The following is a 23,559-nucleotide window of genomic DNA, read 5'->3' as shown; positions in this document are numbered from 1 at the left end:
TGATTACTGATATCAGGAGAATCAGTTCTGCCTATGACACACATCCTCTTGCATTCGTAATAAAGACAAAGAAAAAGTTCTTTTTGAGCAGTGCCAAGGAGAGCACGATCTTCATCTTTCTGAGAGGCGTGATGTCCATCTCTCCTTTGACAGACATGCCAGAGAGGAGAGAACAGGATGTTGCAGCCTGCTGGGGGTGATGGCCACGTACATTATTATTCACTAGTTGCATTTAAAAGGCCAGGGACATCTTTTTACATAAAGCCAAAGTAAAATTGAAATTCCTGCAGGACTTTTGTATACTTCAACAAGAAAACTGTCAGTTTGACGAAGGGAAGTAAGGCGTTCTAGCGTTAGCCTTCACATCTCTGATGACTCTGGGAAGGTATTATTTTGGCTTTTAGGAATTCCGATAGCTCCCCCTTCATTCTAATTAACTGTATGATTCCCTTCAAAATATTCGTCATGGATTCTATAGCACTTTGATTATGTTTTATTCAGTTTTTTTATAGTTAATCTACCTTTAAACATTTAAAGAAAATAGTTCGCTTTTTAAAGAACTTACACAGGATGTGATATGTATAGTTTAAATGATAAATCTTTCCCCTCTAAAAAAATGTCATGACATGAAAGCAGACTAGTTATTACACTGGTTATTATTTGACTTGGCCACAGGCCTAGATTTGGGTACTAATTTTAATATATTAGAATATACTTTTCTTGGAGTTTTGCATATAAGTACTATATGTTTGGTGACCGGGTGAGCAGGAGGACAAGTTGAAGTTACACTTGATTGAGTTATTTTCTCCATGTTTATTAGTTATTTCTTTCATCGGTAAATGAGGAATTTCTCATCTTATGTGTTACAGGTGAGTGCATTTCCATCCAAGATGCTCTTGTGATGGAGTGGGTCAGGAGAACAGATTTTGGGTTTATCGAGAGGGTGGTTTATATCTCCAAAATGCTTTTCAGTCATGATAGATGTATCATCTTCTGTTACAGTCTAGATGGAAATAGGGCAGTCATCTTCCTCCGAAATATTTTTTGGGCTGAATTCTAATCCTTTTTTTTTTTTCAAGGAAAATAAAAATTGGTAAGAGAGAATCTTAAAGGAATCCAAGGTTCTGGGCTCCCATAGATAACCTGGCTTTTATGCTTTGGGCACTTGAAGAAAACTGTGAGACCCTGATCGAACAATGAAGAGAAGGTCCTCATTGACAGCTGAGCTTTGGGGAGGGGCCCTCTGTTAAAACAAGGGTGGATGAGCCATCCCCCTACCCCAATAGCCTCCCCCTGCAGTTTATAGTACGCCAGCCCATAGGAATGTGAATCCCACTTTGGAGCCCATTGTGAATGTGTTTCTGAATTGTTTAACGTGTTTCTCACAAACAGGACATGACATGTATGGTTTAAATGAAAATAATGGCCTTGCTGCTTGGTACCAGACCGTCTTTTGTCAAGAGCATCCTGGCAATTGCAAGGGCTCTGGGCTGACGTGGCCCACAGGCTGAGTCCTTAGGGGATCTGGACTTGCTGTGTTTCACACAAAGAAGGCTCTTAAATCAGGGGGCCTCCCCAAGGGCCTGTGCCCTGGTGCACGCATGTGCACTGCTCTGCAGCAGGCACTCGAGCCCTGCTTGCTGCTGTTGCTTCTGGCCGTGAAAGCTTGGTCATGAATTAAGAGGGAGATTTTCTTAGTCTCTGGATTCCTTAGGTATGGAGTTTATTTTCAAAACAAAACAACCCCCACCAACCTCCCCCCACAATAAGAAGAAACAAAACAGCAATAGTAACAAAAAACAGGGTTTTTATATGGGAGTTTTGAAGCATATCTAGGTATTTTTGCTTTGTGGAGTTAGGCCTTGTAATGACTTTTTAAAAAGAATTTTAACCATTTTTTAAATTTTGTGGTAAAATATACATAACGTAAAATTTACCATTTTAACCATTTTTTAAAAAGATTTTATTTATTTATTTATTTATTTGACAGACAGAGACAGCCAGTGAGAGAGGGAACACAAGCAGGGGGAGTGGGAGAGGAAGAAGCAGGCTCCCAGCGACGAAGCCTGATGTGGGGCTCGATCCCAAAACACCGGGATCACGCCCTGAGCCGAAGGCAGATGCTTAATGACTGCGCCACCCAGGCACCCCCATTTTAACCATTTTTAAGTGTACAGTTCAGTGGCATGAAGTAAAGTCACATTGTTGTACAACCATCATCACCACCCATTTTCAGAAACCTTCCATCTTTCCAAGCTGAATCTCTGTAACCATTAGATAATAACCTCCACTTCCTTCTCCCCCGTCCCTGGAAACCACCATTCTACTTTCTGTCTCTATGAATTTGACTACTCTTGGTTCCTCCTATGAGCAGAATCGTGCAGTATTTTGTCCTTTTGTGACAGGCTTATTTCACACAGTATAATGTATTCGATGGTAATAATGTTTTATATGAGTAGATTAGATGATATCAAATCAGTTCATATTTTCTGAGAACTTTCTATATGTTATCTTTGAATGTGCCTCCATTTGATTCATCACGTTTTGTATTTCATGAATGACGAGGGGGTATGCTGTCACCAAAGGTCAGTAGTTCTCAACCAAGGATTTTCGGCCCTCCAGGAACATTTGACAATAACTGGAGATATTATTTTTGGTTGTCATACTGAGGAGGGGTGGGGAGAGGAGGGCATGGTACTGGTATCTACAGGGAAGATACCAGGGCACTAATAAACATCCTGCAATGGCCGGGAAAGCCCACACAACAAAGAACTACCAGGCCCAGATGTCAATAGTGCTGAATTTGAGAAATCCTGTCAAGGGTTCATGAACTTGTCAGTCATTTACAGGGAAAAAATCTGGAGGACAATGCAGGACTTACTTTTATTAAGTAGCTCTGAAGTTAATTTCTATGCTGTCATCAATTTATTAGTACTTCAGTAAAACAGATATTGGGGACTCAATGCAAACAAAAATGAAGACTGAATTTCTGACTTCACGGAGAGACTTCAGCCGTAAAAAGTAGAGAATTCAAAAACATCCGTATACTTGTAACTGCATTAATGCTGCTATGGGTTCTTTTAGGAATTTTTACATTTCTGTGCAGACTATCTTGTAATGAGGTTGGGTGGCTACACAGAGGTAGTGAGGCATAGAACTGGAGCTAGGAGTCCTTGTTCTTGTCCCCGTTCCGTGGGCTAAGTAGCTGTGTGACCTGAAGCAATGTGGTGCATTTGGGCCTTACTTTTCTCACCTGTAAAATGAGGGAGTAGTATTACAGTGAAAAATGCATGTCTCTGACTTGAAGTAAAATGGATAATTTTTAGAAGTGACTTTTCTTATGATGTAATTACTTTAAAGTACATTCTGCTATATCAGTTATTTTTAAGTGAAGACTAAACATTGCCTCATAAAGGAGTAGAGTTTAATAAATGAGTAATAAATGAGTAGGTTAAGCCTGAAGCTAATTGCCAGTGAAGGTACTACATTGTCTGCAAAGGGTCTGAGACCCTGCGCTCTTGCTGCTGTCATATTCTTTTATTATTAGGTCAGACTCCTACCACCAGTATCAGTATGATACCTCTGTGATCCAATGGATTAATTTTTAAAGCGGTTTTGTTGTGTTCCACTTCAATGAGAGCAGATGGTTTATCTAGAATTTTTTAATGTTAAATGGGCAGGAAAAGAGAAAAATAATATAATAAAAGCTATTTTTAAACTTCTAGACAATAAAAGTAAGGAACAAGTATCTAACACCAAAGCTCTGGAGTCCAATTGTTAGTAGGCCTTGCATAGTGATGGCGCAAAGCAAAGTACAGAACTGCGGTGATCCTCAAGTTTGTAAGTTGTGCACACAACCTAGGAAAATATTGTTTCCTTGGAACGTGTTATGTCTTTTCCCAGTGCATTCCCTCTAGTGTAGGTGCGTGTGTGTGTGTTAAATAAAGACAACTGAAAAAGAATTGATTGTAAAGAGCAAATGCCATTATCTGCAGCAAAGTTTATGTAAAGAGCAGCTTGATCATAGGGAATGCCGAGAATGAAGCCTGGGCTCTGGGGAAGCCACACAGAGTCTCTCTTCCAGTCCAGTACACCTGCTGTCCTGTTACCACATGCATTTTCATCCCAACACCAGCCCCCATTGTTGGCTTAAAAAAATCATTATCTAGTATTTTTTCTTAGAGGTTGAAACAAGGTTTCTTCCTAAGACCAGAGATTTCCAAGAATTTGCTGGCAGCCCCTGCAGTCTTTGAATTTCAAACAAAGTCTGGTGGGATCTGGATTTTGAGCCTGGGCTTCTGTCTGGCTCTCCATGCTGTTTGATCTGATCCAGTTTTGCACTGTCAGAGTTGGAAGGCAGATACAAGTCCTAAGGGAAAGCAGATTAGAAGACAGGACAGGGGCTTGCCTCCCAGCAGAAGGCAAAGACCAAGCCCCTCCACGCTGTAGTAAAGAAGACCTAGGCACATTTAGGAGAATGAAGTATTGATGAAAAAAGGCAGTCATTTTTGGTTTTGTTTTGGTTTCCCAGACTGGGGAATCAGCAATTTGATCTGAATCATGAAACATAAGCAGGATTTCCATAATCAGGGAATAAGTAGGAATATTTGCTTTTTATTGGACAATATGACCCATGGCATAAAAATATAAACACAGGTGGTGAATGTAGAGAACGGCGAGTTGTCCTAAGGGCAAGCAATTATTGGGGCTTCAGGATAGAGAAGGCTGAGCATAGGGAAGGTGAAGCTTGAAGTGCAAATTTGGGGCCAGAGGGAAATGTGGAATACTTTTAACAGCATAATAGGATGGTGGCTCTGTAGTGTGAAGGATGAATAGGAGCCAAAGTCAGAAGCACAGGTGCAAGTTAGGAGGCTGTAGGGATGATCCAGGTGAGGGGTGATGGAGGTGGAGCCTCATGGAGGAGAAGGGGAGAGAAGAGACACATAGAGAAGATGGGACATTTCTATGCCAAGCTGATTTGTGTTTGACACCAAAGAGGNGTCGAACTTTACATCAAAAACTAGGGATGTACTGTATGGTGACTAACATAATATAATAAAAAAATATTATTAAAAAAAAAAAAGAGGCAGCCTGAACTTCACCAGCCCCTCGCTCTGTTTGCACAACCTTTAGTACAGGTGGCTGCTGTATTAAGAAATTAAACTGGGCTCCTGTGAACGGAGTCATCTTCATCACTTGGCACATAAGGAACTTCTTGAATGCAGTGTGCTAGGCATTGATAAGCCCAGTGGACTTTGGTTTTCTGCTGATAATCTGAATAAAAACAGATCATCTTCTTTTAGTATCCATTGCCAAAAAAAAAAAAGAAAAAAAGAAAAAGGATTCTAAATAATCCGAATGGCAAAAGAGTGAAAATTGCTGCTTGTAGGTAAAACAATTGGCATTAAATTTTATATTGTTGGCATTAGACCCAAATGTTGTTAGCAGATTTTCCTAAAAGGTAGTCCCTCCTGCTTTTCCATTTTTGCCTATTCTCTAGCTTTTCTTACTGTCCTTTGATGTAACATACATTTTTATAGATCTATGCATAGTGTTCTTTAGTCTCAAAAATGTTTTAGATGGAGGGTTACAAGAATCTTCTCACTTTGCTTTTGGATTCATGTATTTAAGAAAATCTTAAAAATTGGTGTATAGCATGCATGCCTGAGAGTACACAAATCATGTGATTTCTGCTTGGTAAATTTCCATAAAGTGAACATACGCATGTAACCAGCACAAAAAAACAAAACAGAACATCTTGTGTGCTCAGAAGTCTTCCATTCCCTTCCCAGTCGTTATTTCTCCCAAGGGTGACCATTCTGATTTCTAGCAGTATAGAGTAATTTTGCCTGGCTTTGAACTGTATGTTAGTGGGATCATAAAGTACGCATTCTTTTCCTTTTTTGTGTGCAACATCTTATTTGTGAAATTCATCCATATGGTTTTGTGTACTTGTAGTCAATTAGACCTCATTCCCTTTGAGTATTCATTGTTTGAGTATTTAATGTTTGTTTTATCCATTCTGCTTTTCATGGGCATTTGGGCTGTTTCCATTTGGGGACTCTTGTGAGTAGTATGAATTGTGTTTTGGTGAACATTTGCACACATTTCTGTTGCTTATATTCCCAGGAGCAGAAATGCTGGTAGGAGGCATATTCTAAAGTGATGAAAGAGAGTATGTGCTGCATTTTGCATGAAGGTGGACTATGATGCTATGCATTTTTATATTTCTGGGGGATATATCAGTATTTAATATATGAAAGGAATTGAAAAATGTTCATTTACTTTGGCATGGTTTCCTTTATTTGCTTTTATCTGAGAACTCACAAGTTATTCTATAGGTAATATGGTCTGAAGTAAATTGAGTGTAAATGCACAATCCTTGCCCCATTCCAATTTACCAAGCCCAGAGGAAAACATTTGTTATCCTATATTTTTACAATACCTCATTGTGATATGATGAGGCTCCAAGCTTTAAGAAAAGGAAATTGGGAGGAGAGGACTAATATGATCCAGTGTGATTTTAAGGTAACAACTACAGTCTTTACAAAGGAAGGAGCCAACAGGTCTGATGTGAAGTATTGGGGCCACGTATTTTTGAAGTGGGATTAAGGGAATAGAGGAACTTGTGCTTTCCAGAGTCAGGAGGTCCTTCTCCCAAACATTCCACATTTAAAGCATAATATTCCAGGCCATCTGAAAGAAGCTGCAAGCGATAATGGAGCCAGCTCAACTTGACTACATTTTCTAGATTTTAAGTCTATGGCAGTAAATCACACTTTTGATCTCTTCTTGAATTTATACCATGTGGTGGTTGGAGGAGGTGTTTCCAGAAATTTTGTTGGAATGAAATAAAATTCTTCTTTCCATCAGTATATTTGATATCATTATCCTGATTATCAATCTTGTATGATCTGATGTATTAGAATTCAGATTAGGCTGCTATAAAAAAAGAGATCCCAAAATCCAGTGGCTTACATAAGATAGAAGTTTACTTCTTCCTTACATCAAAGTCTGTATAAAAAACAAACAAACAAACAAACAAACAAACAAACAAAAACAAAGTCCATTTAGATCACTAAGGACTGTCTTGGTGGTTTGACAGTGAAAGGGAGCCAGGCTTCTTCTCTCTTACTGCTCTTATCTTACTGCCATCCTTAGCACATGATGGTTTCCATCTTGTGGTTCAGGATGGCTACTCCAGCTCCCTTTGTCTAGTCTGTGTTGTAACCAGAAGAAGAACAGAAGACAGGGGAAGAACAATATTCCTCTCCTTTAAGGGCACAGTCTGGATGCTACATATATCGCTCTTGCACTCATCTGCTTGGCCAAAACTTAGTCAGGTGGCCACATCCAGTTTGTGGCAAGGCTAGAAAATGTAGTCCCTTAGGTGAAGGCTGCAGGCCAGCTAAAATAGCTATAGAAGGGGAGAATGGATATTGGAGAACAACCAGCAATCCTATGTGGGTTTGGAGATTTTATAAATATACCAGATATTTTTGTTCATGGACTCTGACTTCATCTCTCTCACCTCTTGTCTTTCTTACTTGTTTTCCTACTTGCATAGCATTCATCTCTTACAGCTCCTCAACTTGCTTTTTTGATCATGGAAGTTCCTTGTTAATCGGGTCAGCAAACCCTGTGATCCTATCTGTTCTTTCCCAGGTCATAATCTGGGAAAACAAAAATTTTTCCTTGTCTTACCCCAGTCTACATGTTAATTTTTCCGAGGTAATTGGGATGGTTCTAGAATCCTGAGTATAAATACCCTTGGTAAAGTTGAGCTAAAAAAAATGTCCATCCTAATTCCTAGCAACCTATATATAACCAGAGCACACGTAAGTATGTGTTAGACAAGGAAATAATAGTTATCAGTCTCCACTGAATTATAAAGGAAAATAATTAGTTAACCTTGAGATAGCAAGGGTGCTGGACAGCTGAATAGCAGAGCCCCTCCACTCTTCAAGAGCGCTGGGAGCTTGGAATGCATTGTCTTCAGAGACAAGGATTGCTGAGAATTCATTGTGTGTCCCTGGAACAGGACACCCACATTCCTTTGTAAGCTTGTCTCAGCTCATCTGCAGCCCTTCAACACCTCTGAGCCACTTGTGGTCGTCTTAGAGGGTGTAATTTTCTGACAGACAGATTTTGAGCATCTCTTTCAGAGAGCCACAAGTCATCCGGCTCTGGAGTTCGCTAACCTGAGTTTGACTTCCAGTTTCACCACTACTCATTTGTTGGGTGGCTTTAGGGGAATTTCATAATCTTTGGAGCTTCAGTTGCTTCTATTTTTTAACATGAGGAAATTTTGCTAGTAGCCTTGAGTTAATTCACTTCTTTCATTCATGCAAAAGTTGTTGGTTATGTGAGCACTGAGGAAGGATGAACATGGGTCCTGTCTGTGCTGACTATGGAGGCCAGAAAGTACACATTTAATTAGTACGCGTTTGATCAGTCCAGGGTTACTGTTATGTCTCTGGCAAGATATTTCCAACAAGGGATGCAGTATAGAGAAGTGGTGAAGAGCTTGGTCTCTGAAGTCAGACAGATCTCAGATGGATCCCCAGGTCTGTGTGGCCTTCTCTGAGTCTATTTCCTCATGGTACTGTTGCTAAGATCATTGACTCTGGAACAAATCTCAGCTCTACCCCTTTCTAATTATGTGACTTTGGGCACATTATATAACCTCTCTGTGTATTAGACCCCCTTTAATAGCACCTGCCTTAGGGTTTTCAAAAGAATTAAGTGGTAGAACACATGAAGAGCATTTAGTATAGCAACTGGAACATAGTAAGTGCTGAGTAAAATGTTGCTGCTGTGTTGTTTTAGTCATTGCCAGATTTTTTTAAATTTAATAATTTATCCTTAAAAAGAACTTATTAAAGTTTTAGCAGCTTTATTTAGGAATGATTGACATACAATAAATTGCACTTATTTAATGTGTAAAACTTGATAAATTTTGACATATGGATGCACACATAAAAGTCAAGATAGCATGCATATCCATTACTTTCCTAAATTTCATTATGCCTCTTTGTAATCCATTCCTCCTTTCTCTCCACAGTCCCTGCATCCCACACCCTAGTCAAGGACTGATTTACTTTATCTTGCTATAGACTCGTTTGCAATTTCTAGAATTTTATATGAATGGAATCATACAGTATGTATTCTTTTTTGACTTGCTTGTTTTCACTCATCCATGTTACATGAGTCAATAGGTCATTCCTTTTTATTGTTGACTCGTATGCCAGTGATCTTAGCATATTATTTATCCATTCACCTATTGTTGGACATATGGGTTGTTTCCAGTTTGAAACTATTATAAATAAAGTTACTATGTTCATTCCTGTACAAGTCTTGGGGTTGTTTTTAAAGATTTTATTTATTTATTTATTTATTTATTTAGAGTGCCAGTGGGGAGAGGGAAAGAGAGGTAGGCAGACTCCACCTTGAGCACGGAGCCTGATGTGGGGTTCAATCTCAGATTCTGAGATCATGACCTGAGCCCAAATGAAGAGTCAGATGCTTAACTGACTGGGCCACCCAGGCGCCCCTCTGTACAAGTCTTCATATGCAGAAATCTTTTTCTTCTCTTGTGTTAAAACCTAAGAGAAATGACTGGGTCATATGGCAGGATACATTTGGCTTTTTCAGAAATTGCCAGTTGTTTTCAAAAGTAGTTGTACCATTTTACTTTTCTGACCATCAGTATATGAGAATTCCAGTTCCTTCAAATCCTTGCCACGTGATATGGTCAGTCTTAATTTAGACATTCTAAATAGTATGTAGTAGTATCTCATTGTGGTTTTAATTTGCCTCGATCTAATGACTAGTGAAGTTGAGCATCTTTCCATGGGCTTATTTGCCACCTGTGTAGACTCTTTGGTGAAGTTTAGTTAGATATTTTTCCTGTTTTGTATTGGGTTGTTTGTTTTCTTATTTTTGAATTTTGAGAATTCTTTGTACATTCTGTATTTGACTGCTTTAATTACATATGTGATTTGTAAATATTTTCTTCCATTGTGGGGATTGTCTTTTTATTCTCCTAATATCTTTTGAAGAGCAGATATTCTTAATTTTTACCCCTGGATTATTTAATAGTGCCTTATTTAGTTTCCATATATTTGGGGATTTTTAAAATTATCTTTATGTTATTGATTTCTATCGATTTTCCCTTGTAATCAGAAAACATAATTTGTACTAACTCAATCCTTTATATTTATTGAGACTTGTTTTATGGTCCAGAATATGTACTATCTTAGTAAAGGATTCACATGCTCTTCAAAAGAATAGATATTCTGTTATTGTTGGTGGGAGTGTTTTAAAAATGTCACTTAGGCTAAGTTGGTTGTTAGTGTTGTTCAAGTCTTCTGTGTCCTTACTGATTTTCTGTCATTCATTTTGAAACTGTGTTAATTGGAGCACAAGCATTTAGGTTCTTATATCCTCTTTGTTAAATGACCACTTTATAATTATGGAATGAGCTTCTCTATCCCTGCTAATATTCTTTGTTCTGAAATCAGCTTTAGTATTAACATAGCCATTTTGGTTTTCCTTTGATTAGTATTAGCAAAATATATGGTTTTTCAACTTTTTACTTTTTTTCTATTTGTGTCTTTATACTCACAGTGGATTACTTATAGGCAGCATATATTTGGGACTAGCTTTTTCATCCGATATGAAAATCGCTGACTTTTAGTTAGTGGTATTAAGACCAAATACACTTAATTTGATTCTTTGTTATGGTCAGTTTTAATGTATTTTGCTATTTGTTTTCTGTTCCTCCCCCATCATTTCTTTAATCTTTCTTTTGCTGCCTTATTTTGGTTGAGGATTTTAAATTGATTCACTTTTATCTTCTTTGTTCCCTACTCACTATAGCTCTTTATTTTGTTATTTTAGTGGTTGCTGTAGGATTTATACTATATATCTTTAACTTATCACAATCTGCCCTCCAATGATGTTATGCCATTTCACGTACAGTTTAAGAACGTTACAGCACTAAAATATTATATTTCCAATTTTTCCTCCTAGTTTTTGTGCTTTTGCTATTCATTTTTTTGAATTTATTTTATTATTTTTTAAATTTTTTATAATGTTATGTTAGCCACCATACAGTATATCCTTAGTTTTTGATGTAGTGTTCCATGATTCATTATTTGCGTNCCCCCTCCCCTCTGAAGCCCTCAGTTTGTTTCCCAGAGTCCATAGTCTCTCGTGGTTCATTCCCCTTTCTGTTTACCCCCCTTCATTCTTCCCTTCCTTCCCCTACCGATCTTCCTGCTATATCTTATGTTCCATAAATGAGTGAAACCATATGATAATTGTCTTTCTCTGCTTGACTTATTTCACTTAGCATTATCTCCTCCGGTCCCTCCCATGTTGTTGCAAATCGTTCTTTCTGATGGCTGAGTAATATTCCATTGTATATGNTTGTATATATGGACCACAGCTTCTTAATCCAGTCATCTGTTGAAGGGCATCTCGGCTCCTTCCATGATTTGGCTATTGTGGACAATGCAGCTATGAACATTGGGGTGCATATGGCCCTTCTCTTTACTACGTCTGTATCTTTGGGGTAAACACCCAGTAGTGCAATGGCTGGGTCATAGGGTAGTTCAATTTTTAACTTTTTAAGGGACCTCCACACTGTTTTCCAAAGTGGCTGTACCAACCTGCATTCCCACCAACAATGTAAGAGGGATCCCCTTTCTCCACATCCTCTCCAACATTTGTTGTTTCCTGCCTTGTCAATTTTTGCCATTCTAACTGGCATAAGGTGGTATCTCAATGTGGTTTTGATTTGAATTTCCCTGATGGCTAATGATTTTGAACATTTTTTCATGTGTCTGTTAGCCATTGGTATGTCTTTATTGGAAAAATGTCTGTTCATATCTTCTGCCCATTTTTTTTATTTGATTATTTGTTTCTTGTGTATTGAGTTTGAGAAGTTCTTTGTAGATCTTAGATACCAGTCTTTTATCTGTAGTGTCATTTGCAAATATCTTCTCCTATTCTGTGGGCTGCTACTTAGTTTTTTTGACTGTTTCCTTGTCTGTGCAGAAGATTTTTATCTTGATGAAGTCCCACAAGTTCATTTTTTCTTTTGTTTCTCTTGCCTTTGGAGATGTGTCATGAAAAAAGTTGCTGTGGCCAATGTCAAAGAGGTTGCACCCTATGTTCTCCTCTATGATTTTGATGGATTCCTGTCTCACATCGAGGTCTTTCATCCATTTGGACTTTATCTTTGTGTATGGTGTGAGAGAGTGGTCAAATTTCATTCTTCTGTATATAGTTGTCAAATTTTCCCGCACCATTCATTGAAGAGACTGTCTTTTTTCCACTGGATGTTTTTTTCCTGCTTTGTCAAAGATTAGGTGCCCGAAGAGCCGGGATCCATTTCTGGGTTCTCTATTCTATTCCATTGGTGTGTGTGTCTGTTTTTGTGCCAGTACCATGCTGTCTTTGTGATCACAACTTTGTAGTATAGCTTGAAATCCAGCAACGTGATGCCCCCAGCTTTGTTTTTCCTTTTCAACAATTTGCTGGCGATTCAGGGCCTTTTCTGGTTCTACACAAATTTAAGGGTTGTTTGTTCCAGTTCTTTGAAAAATGTCATTGGTATTTTGATTGGGATGGCATTGAAAGTGTAGATTGCTCTGGGTAGCATAGACATTTTAACTATGTTAATTCTTCCGATCCATGAGCACGGAATATTTTTCCATCTTTTTGTGTCTTCTTCATGTCTTTCAAGAGTGATTTGTAGTTTCTAGAATATAGATCCTTTACCTTTCTGGTTAAGTAAACTCCAAGATAACGTATAATTTTTCGTGCTATTGTATATGGAATCGATTCCCTAATTTCTCTTTCTTCAGTGTCTTTGTGTATAGAAATGCAACTGATTTCTGAGCATTGATTTTGTATCCCGCCACATTACTGAATTGCTCTATAAGTTCTAGTAATTTGAGGGTGGAGTCTTTTGGGTTTTCCATATAGAGTATCATGTCATCTGCGAAGAGAGACAGTTTGACTTCTTCTTTGCCAATTTGGATACATTTTATCCCTTTTTGTTGTCTGATTGCTATTGCAAGGACTTCTAGTACTATGTTGAATAATAATGGCGAGAGTAGACATCCTTGTTGTGTTCCTGATCTTAAGGGAAAGGCTTTCAGCTTTTCCCCATTGAGAATGATATTTGCTGTAGGCTTTTCATAGATGGTTTTTATGAAATTGAGGAATGTACCCTCTATCCCTACACTCATTCAGAATTGATGGAGAGTTAAGGACCTTCCAAGGTCGGCAGAAACTGAAGGAATTTGTAACCACCAAACTGGCCCTACATGAGATATTAAGGGGGTTCCATAAAAGTAAAAAGGCCCCAAGAGTGATACAGAAAAGAAATTTACAATCTATAGAAACAAAGACTTCACAAGCAACATGACATCATTAAAATCATATCTCTCAACAATCACTCTCAATGTGAATGTCCTAAATGCTCCCATAAAATGCCACAGGGTTGCAGATTCGATAAAAAGACATGAACCATCCATTTGCTGTCTATAAGAGACTCATTTTGAACCTAAAGATACATCCAGAATGAAAGTGAAGGGATGTAAAACCATTTTTCATGCCAATGGACCTCAAAAGAAAGCTGGGGTAGCAATTCTTATATCAGACAGATAAGATTTTAAACTAAAGACTGTAGTTAGAGATACAGAAGGACATTGTATTATTCTTAAAGGATGTATCCAACAAGTGGATATGACAATTATAAATATCTATGCCCTCAACAGAGGAGCAGCTAGATACACAAGCCAACTCTTAACCAGAATAAAGAGACATATAGATAATAATACGTTAATAGTAGGGGACCTCAACACTACGCTGTCATCAATAGACAGATCACCTAAGCAGAAAATCAACAAAGAAACAAGAGCTTTGAATGACATACTGGACCAAATGGACCTCATAGATATATACAGAACACTACACCCCAGAACAACAGAATACTCATTCTTTTCGAATGCACATGGAACTTTCTCCAGAATAGACCATATACTGGGTCACAAAACAGGTCTCAACCAATACAAGACTGAGATTATTCCCTGCATATTCTCAGACCACAATGCTTTGAAACTGGAACTCAATCGCAAGGAAAAATTTGGAGAAACTCAAACACTTGGAAACTAAGAACCATCCTGCTCAAGAATGATTGGGTAAACCAGGTAATTAAGAAGGAGATTAAACAATTTTTGGAGACCAACAAAAATGAAAACACATCAGTCCAAAACCTATGGGACACTGCAAAAGCGGTCCTGAGGGGAAATAACATAGCCATCCAAGCCTCACTCAACAGAATAGAAAAATTTAAAATGCAGTTTTTATATTCTCACCTCAAGAAGCTGGAGCTGGAACAGAAGAACAGGCCTAACGCATGCACAAGAAGGCAGTTAATCAAGATTAGAGCAGAGATCAATGAATTAGAAACCAGGAGCACAGTAGAGCAGATCAACAGAACTAGAAGGTGGTTCTTTGAAAGAATAAATAAGATCGATAAGCCACTGGCTCAGCTTATTCAAAAGAGTAGAGAAAGGACCCAAATTAATAAAATTATGAATGTAAGGGGAGAGATCATGACCAACACCAATGAAATAGGAAAGATCATTAGAAACTTTTATCAACAGCTTTATGCCAATAAATTAAACAACCTGGAAGAAATAGAGGCCTTCCTGGACACCTATAAACTACCAAGACTGAAACAGGAAGAAATTGATTTTTAAACAGACTGATTAGTTATGAAGAAATTGTAGCAGTGATCAAAAACCTCCCCAAAAACAAGAGTCCAGGGCCTGATGGATTCCCTGGGGAACTCTACCAAACATTCAAAGAAGAAATAATACCTATTCTCCTAAAGCTGTTTCAAAAAATAGAAACAGAAGGGAAGCTACCAAAGTCATTCTAAGAGTCCAGTATTACCTTGATCCCTAAACCAGGCAAAGACCCCATCAAAAAGGAGAATTACAGACCAATATCCCTGATGAATACGGACGCCGAAATTCTCAACAAGATCCTAGCTAATAGGATCCAACAGTACATTAAAAGGATTGACCGTCATGACCAAGTGGGATTCATCCCTGGGATGCAAGTTTGGTTCAACATTCGCAAATCGATCAGTATGATAGATCATATCAACAAGAAAAGAGTCAAGAACCGTATGATCCTCTCAATTGATGCAGAAAAAGCATTTGTCAAAATACAGCATCCTTTCCTGTTTTGCTATTCATAAATTTTATTTCTACTTTTTTATAAACCCCACAAAACATTTCTTATCATGTTTGTTTCAAGCAGTAGATTATCAGGTGCCTAGGTGCCTCAGTTGGTTAAGCATCTGCCTTTGGCTCAGGTCATGATCCCAGGGTCCTGTGGTCGAGTCCTATGTTGGGCTCCCTGCTTTGAAGGTAGTCTGCTTCCTCTGCCCCTCTTTCTTTCAATCTCTCTCTCAAATAAATAAATAAATAAATAAATAAATAAATAAATAAAATCTTTAAAAAAATATTTTCAAATGGTAGATTATCTTTTAGAGAGATTTAATAAGGAAAAAGTGTATTTACTCATGTAGTTAACATTTCTGGTGCTCTTTATTCCCTTCAAAGGTTGAAATATTCATGTGATATAATATTCTTTGTCCTTATTGACTGTAACTTTTTTGGTAGATCAAGTCTGATGAATTCTTTAATCTTTTGTTTATCTGAAGAAGTCTTTATTTCACCTTTGTTTTTAAAGGTATTTTTCTAGATGTAGAATTGATTTTTTTCATTAGTACTATAGAGATGTTGCTCCACTATGTTGTAACTTGGATTGTTTCTGATAAGAAATCCGTTGTCATCTTTATTTTTATTTCTCTGTATGTAATGTGTCTTTGTTTTCTTCTGGTTGTTTTTAAGATTCCTCTTTATCATTGGTTTTGAGTAGTTTGATTATGATGTACCTTGCTTTAGTTTTCTTCATGTTCTTCTATTCTTGGATCTGTGAGTTGATCTTTTTTTGTTGCTATTTTAAGCTACCTTCATGACTGGCAGGATAGATTTAAGAGATCACTTAGGTTATTCATTTCTTTTTGAGTGAGCTTTGGTATTTTGTTTCTTTCAAGAGAATGGTCCATTTTATCAATATTGCCAGGTTTATGGACAAAAAAGTGTAGGTAACTCCCTTATTAATGTTTCAGGATTTCTAATGACAGTCTCCTTTTTTCCCTGATATAGGTAACTTCTGTCTACTTCCTTTTTTTCTAGGGGCTTATCTATTCATGATCTTTTAAAGAGTAAGCTTTTTGTTTCATTGATTTCTTTTTGCATTTTTTTCTGGCTTTAATTTCATTGGTTTGAAATTTTTTCACCTTGTTGTCTAATAAGGCATATATTGCTGAAAATTTCCCTCTAGTCATTGCATCATCTGCATTCTATATATTTTTATTTGTTGTATTTTCATTTTCATTCAATTCAAAATATTTTCTAATTTCTCTTGCGACTTCCTCTTTGACCCATGAACTATATAGAAGTGTGTTATTTCATTTTCAAATATTGGTGATTTTCCCAGATATCTTTCTGTTATAGATATTCTGTTTCATTATGCTATGCTAAAAAAGGTGCTTTTCATTATCTTTATTCTTTTAAAGTTCTTAAGATTTATTCTATAGCACAGAACATGATCTATTTTGGTGAATATTCCATCTGAACTTGAAAAGCATGTGTATTCTATTGTTGTTGAGTGGACTGTTCTTTAAATGTCACTTAAGCCAAATTGGTTAATAGCATTATACAGATCGTCTACACCATTTTCTGTCTATTTATTCTGTTGACTATTCTGAGAGAAATATTGAAGTCCAAGTAAAATAATTTGTTCTCCTTTCAGTTCTATCAGTTTTTGCTTGATGTATCTTGAAGGTTTGTTATTAAGTACATAAATGTTTAATATTGTTATTACTTCTTATTATATAATGACCTTTTATTACCAGAGATTTTTCTTATTCTTGGTAATATTTTTTGTCTGAAAAATAACTTTATCTGATATTAATGTAGCCACCACAGTTTTCTTTAGTTTTTGCATGATATATCTTTCTCATTCTTACTACTTTTAATGTATATCTTTGTATTTAATGTGAGTTTCTTATAGATAGGATATAGTAGGATATTGCCTTTTCTCTCCATTATGAAAGTTTCTGTATTTTTATTAATATGTTCTGATTATTTACTTCATTATAATTATTGATATAATTTGATTTAAGTTTACCATTTTATTATGTATATCCTGTTTGCCTTCTCTTATTTTTGTTCTTCTGTTTCTCCATTAGGTCTTCTTTTAGATTATCTGACTATTTTTTAATATTTCAGTTTATTGGATTTTTTACTATATCTCTTTAATTTTTAAATGATTGCTCTAGAAAGTACAACACATATATACGAACCTTTCACAATCTACTTTGAGTCACTATTCAAGTAAAATGGAGAAACTTCATAACAATCTCATTCTTTCCACTTTCCACTTACGTTATATGTGTCAGATGTGTTACGTACATTGAAAAGTCCACTGGACAACATTATAATTTTTTCGTTTAATGGTCATACATATTTTAAAGGCTCAAAGAGGAGAAAATGTTGTCTATTGTATTTTCCAGGTATTTCTTATTGCTGTTGAACTTCCTTTTATTCTGCATTTCTGGCTTTCCTTCTGGTTTTATTTTACCTCATCCTGAACAACTTTTTTTATTATTATTATTTAATGGGTTTTTTAGAGCAGGTCTGCTGTTAATAAATTCTCTGAATGTGTCTTTATCATAGAATGCATTTCTCTTCATTCCCGAGGGATATTTTTGCTGGCTATAGAATTCTGGACTGGCAGGTTTTTCCTGTCAGGACTTTAAAGGACTTGTTCCACTGTCTTCTGGCCTCCATGATTTCTGAGGAGACATGCACAATCATTCCATTCACTGTTCTCTAAGTATCATGCCATTTTTCTCTAGCTCTTTTCAGGAGTTTTTTCTTTTTTCAGTCTTTGGTTTTTAGCAGTTTGATTTTGATGTAGCTGTAAGTGGTTTTCCTCAAGTTTATCCTATCCAAGTTTGTTCTACTTCTTGAAATTGTAAATTTATGTATTTTACAATGTTTCATAAGTTTCAGCAATTTTTTTTTCCAAATCTTTTTTTTTTTTCCTCCAGCACTAGACTCTTTCTTCTCCTTCTGGGACTCCAATGGCATAAATGTTAAACATTTAGATATTGTTCCACAGGTCTCTGAGGATCTGTTTATATTTTGTTAAAATTTTCCTCCTTTTCTTTGGATTGGATGATGCCTATTGATTTATCTTCAAGTTTCCTGACTCTTTCCTGAGTCATTTCCATTCTGCCATTGTAACATCCATTGATTCTTAGTTTCAGATACCTTATTTTTATAGTGTCTATCTCTGCTGAGAATTTCTATTTTTCTATTCATTTTAAGTGTATTAACCTTTAACTTATGGAGCCTAGTTGTAATAGTTGCTTTGAAGTTTTCGTCTTGATAATCTGGGTCATATTGAAGTTGGCGTCTATTGATTGTCTTTTTCTTTGCAAATTGGTAACTTTTTCCTGTTTTCTGTATGTCAAGTATCCTGAACATTTTGAATAATATGAAATTTGGACTCTGGGTCCTGCTAAAATCCTCTGGAGAACTTTGAGGGTGTTTGATTGTTGGTTGATTGGTTGGGGTTTTTTGTTTGGTTGGGGTTTTTTTGTTTTGGTTTGTTTTAGTTTTGACTGAACAGGCAGTCAACCCAGTTAGGTTCACACTGCAAGTTCTTTTGCATCTTCTGTGAATCTTGGTTTCAATGTCAGTTCAGTTCAGTTTTTAAAGCCTTTAGGTCTATCCTTCACATACACTGTTTAGGGAGAAACCTGGTAGTTTTACAGGTACATATACAGGATTATGGGATTTTCTTCTTCAGCTTTTTCCTCTCCAGGATTCCCTCCATATTCTCTAGCTCATGAGGCCCTTGTTCTCATTCTCCTGATCAGAAGATTAGAAAGATGGAATTTCTCTTGGGATTCCCTCTGCCCCAGCTATTACAGCCCATTTCTGCAACTATGATCCACCTTGGGGCAAAACTGGAAGAGAAAAAAAAGAGGAGGTAAATGAGGATTTCCCCTATACTCCTTAGATCTTAGAAGCCTCTTTCCCCAATTCTATGGCCAGAAAGGCAACATTTCTCTCAGTTCTAGTTGTGAGGGCTGCTACCAACATATCACTTTCACCGTCCTCAGGTAGTTGCTTTTATATTTTGGCCAGAGTGCTTAGTTGTAATCAATGAGAGACATAGGCTGTAGTGGGTTATTCCATCTTGGCCAATAGTGAAGTCTCTGGGGATTATTTAATGGACTAAATGTTGCCCATCATTATGAAGTTTTCCCTTGCTCTTTAAAAGTTAAGTTCAGAATTTATTCTTTCCTGCCTCTTATTGCTTAAGTGATTTTTCTAAACATCACATTTGGTAGCACAACTGTGATCTAAGCTGAATGTTTAAAATGGCTGACAACTTTCCAGCTGGTTTTAATCGGTTAGGCCACAGCAATGAATGTATAGAATACAGGCAATGTTGTATGGCTTCCACCATTGCTTCTGAGTGCAACAGGTTTGTAAACATCATGAATGACACTCTCTCATGAGGAGCTCTGCATTTATCATGAATTCTGGAACTTTCTACTGGTGAGAATTCTTATTCTTGTTTCATGAGTCATATGGCTCCCATTGATTCCTGGCATTTCCCATAAGCTTAACCCCAGGCTTTGTCAGTGTGGGGGATGGAAGAGATGTAAAATTCATAGGGACCCATGTACCATGGGAGAGGTAATATCATGCTTTCAGAGAAGTTTCTGCTCATTATATGGGAATGGATATATTAAAACAACAACTTGATTTACATTATGCCAAAGATTTTTCCGTGACAAATCGACTGATTAAATTTGTGTAGTGATTATTCAGTTACTATCTTTTCCCACATGTGCAATGGCATTTATGAATAATCAAATATAATATTTCTAGAAGCAAAGTAGGGGTTAATTATGACCATGTGACTATTTATCATTTCTTTTTCTTTTTCTTTTTTTTCCCACATGGAAGGAATGAATAAAATACTGGAATAGGGCCAGGAATGCTCCTCACTCAAGAGGGAATTGTTGCAGAGGAATCCAGAACAATTAGACCATGTTACTTCCTTTTGTTAAGGTAGTCATCTGGGGTCATAGCTAATGTAAAGGAGGGCATTGTCAGTAACAAGTAAAGTGAGGCTGTTGTTAAAATGAAACAGGCTTTGCTTTGCTCTGTGACCTCTCACTACAACCAGCTCTTCCATGATAGCCATTGGCGCCAAGGAAAATTGGGCAGAAGAGTTGGAACCCTTCCCAGTCCAGAATATGCCTTACCAGTCCTTCTATTTGAAAGCTATTTTAAATCTTTTTGGAACTATCCAAGTAGTTAGAGATAAAATAAGAAAATACATACATTGCTAATAGATAAATTAGTTTAATAAAGACTTTCTATAGAATAAACAAATGACAGAGAAGATGAAACAGAAATCAGGAGTTGTGGACTTGTTAACTTGACATAGTTTATAATACTCTGGGCCTCACTTTCAGCCCTTCGTGTAATAGGGAGGAAGGATATATCTAATAGAGCCAACAAGGAATTGAAAATGATTATTGAGGGGTGCCTGGGTGGCTCAGTCGGTGAAGCATTCAACTCTTGATTTTGGTTCAGGTCATAACCGAGATTCTCCCTCTCCCTCCTCCCCTCCCCCTACTTGCTTTTACTGTTGCGCCCGTTCTCGCTCTCTCTCTCTCTCTTAAATAAATAGATAAATCTTCAAAAAGAAAAATAAAATGATTATTGAACAGTGATCATTGTCAGGGTTTGTGCTATATGCATTATATGGATATCTCACTTAACCCTAATATAAATGTCATATACACACTACTGATACTACCTTTTTCCAAGTGAGAGAATTGAAGCTTAGAGAAGTTAGAATAGCTAGCTGATTTGCCAAAGTCAAATAGTTTGACTTCAAATTAATGTATACTGTCTAGACTCTGGTAGACTTGATAACTATAACTAGTCAGTAGTGGGGTTAACTGGAGCCCTGATTCTCATTGTTTTATGGTGGCTTCCTGGAGCACTGTGTTTATTGTCATTTTGAGGTCCATACTAGCTAGTGCACTAGAATAGTCCCTGATTGATTATTGATGCCTGCCATGGCACAGGAGCAAAATGAAGGCACATTTGCCCAGTGTTTGCCATCTACACCAGGTAGTTACTGAGGGCCCTTCCAATAAAAACACTGAGCCAAATAGTTAATGTTACCAACACATATGACAGTTTTCCAGTTTCTATAATTTTACATTAACTTTAAGACTTTGTAATATCACCACAGATAAAATACTAGTTTTCTAGAAAAGAGTTCTTCTCTTTAAAATATCTTTTGATAAGTTATCATAGGACTAAATTATCACAGGACTGAAAGAATCATTATAGATACTTACTGGTCCTAATATGAAAAAATTCAGAAGTAACTAAGTTAGTCAGAAAGAACCCCAGCATGATATGACCTCAAATAATAATGATCAGGGATTTTTGAGTTGAATGGTGTTTTCTGAAGAATAATGATAATTTAAGTTGTTGCACAGATACATTCATACACACACACATTTTGTGGCAAACTGAATCTGGGAAATTTTGTAGATTATGTCCTATTCTTGGAGGTTTAGAGGTTCAAAATACAATTCTTATGTAAAGAAATCTGATAAATTTTACATTGTATTCCCCAATGATTTTGACTATAGAACCATTTTATTTGTTAACAACTATTAAAATTCTAAGGAATCATTGTCAGACTTTAAGAAAGGCCAGTAAGATTTTAAGACCCACATATATAAAATGGAGTAGGAGTAGTTTTCAGGGTTACTCCTTCTGTGACTCAGCGTGGGCTTGAATTTGTGACATTAAGAACTAAGCAACCCTGCTCACAATTTGAAATGAGGACACAAGGAAGAACTCTCTGGGTAAAGCTGTCAACTGCAAATGTAATTTCAATTGAGAGTTACTAAGTTAAGTCATAATAATAAACAAATGATAGTTTTAGCGAGGACCTCAACCAGTGATAAATCACCATAAAATAGTAGTGATTAAAGGAAAGAGAGAATCACTTGTTTTACCTAAAACAGGGGAAATAAAATTGAATGAGCATGCTTGATAATTCCACAGGGAAAATCTAAAAACCTATCTCAACAGCTAACCACATTTCGGCAAGAATGACTTTGCTGTACCCATTCAATGTTCATTTAAAATTAGAAAGGGGCCCACCAGGTAAACCAATACTTCTTACATTTTAGTATGCATTTGAGTGACATATAGGCTTATTAAAAATGTGAGACTCCCAAATGCACTGAGATTTTGATTAGCAGGTGTGGGTTGAGGCCCAGGATTCCACACTTTTACATGAGAAACATTGATGTAAACCATGTGATAATACTAGAAATGATAAAGTATTGTGGGAGCTCTCAGAATCCTCAACATAAATAATAATTCCACCCAGACTGATTTTTGGCAAAATGTCAAAAAATGCATTGCCCTTTATGTTAGTTGGAGCCAACTAATGCTTAACACATAGACCCCAAAATATATAAATGCTTAAACATAGAGGAGTTTGCTTATTGCTCATACAGAAGCTTATTTTCACTTATGTAAACAGCCCAAGGAGGGTCCAAGTTAACAGGGCCTCTGCTCCCATATAACTGTTCTGGGTCCTAGGATGATGAAGGTTGGCCATCTTCAACTTATGGCTTCTAACATCACTTGGATGTGAAGCCAGCTGGTGGAAGGGGAGTGAGCCTGGAGAATCATGAAAAGCATTATGGGTTGAATTGTGCTCCCTGCCCCCCAATTCATATATTGAAGTTCTAACCCCCAGTACCTCAGAATATGGCCATATTTGGAAATAGAGCCTTTAAAGAGGTTATTAAGTTAAAATGAGACCCTTGGGTTGGCCCTAATCCAACATGACTGGTGCCTTTATAAGAAAAGGAAATTTGGACATACAGAAAGACGTTAGGAATGTGAGTGCACAGAGAAAAGACCATGTGAAGACACAGCAAGAATGTGCCAAGGAGAGAGAACTGAGGAGAAACGAAATCTGCCAACATCTTGATCTTAGACTTCTAGTCTCTGGAACTGAGAAGATAAATTTCTATTGTTTAAGCCACCCAGTCAGTGGTATTTTGTTGTGGCAGCCCTAGCAAACTAATACAAGTAGGGGTCTAAGGGTTGTCCTGGAAGCGGTATACATTATTTTCACTCACACTTCATTAACTAGAAGTCAGTCACATGGCTCCCTAAGTGCAGTGGAGTCTGGAGAATACAACCCAGTTACATGCCAAGAAGAAGATCAAGTGAATTTAGTAAATAGTGTCTGTGATACATTTTGCCTCTTCTTTTGCATTTGGACCATTCATCTGTGCATCTAGAGAAAGCTTCTTTT

The 23,559-nt window shown here is 37.0% G+C and overlaps 1 protein-coding gene across 1 annotated transcript in view; it reads left to right on the top strand.

Annotated features, from left to right (window-relative positions):
• ERC2 (ELKS/RAB6-interacting/CAST family member 2) overlaps positions 1–23,559 on the top strand; it is a 919,611-nt gene that overhangs the window by 582,687 nt on the left and 313,365 nt on the right. The gene's annotated exons all lie outside the window — the stretch shown is intronic.

Source organism: Ailuropoda melanoleuca, chromosome 4 (genome assembly GCF_002007445.2).
Source record: "Ailuropoda melanoleuca isolate Jingjing chromosome 4, ASM200744v2, whole genome shotgun sequence".
Classification (NCBI taxonomy): Eukaryota; Metazoa; Chordata; class Mammalia; order Carnivora; family Ursidae; genus Ailuropoda; species Ailuropoda melanoleuca.
This window is presented reverse-complemented; position numbering and strand designations above follow the sequence as displayed.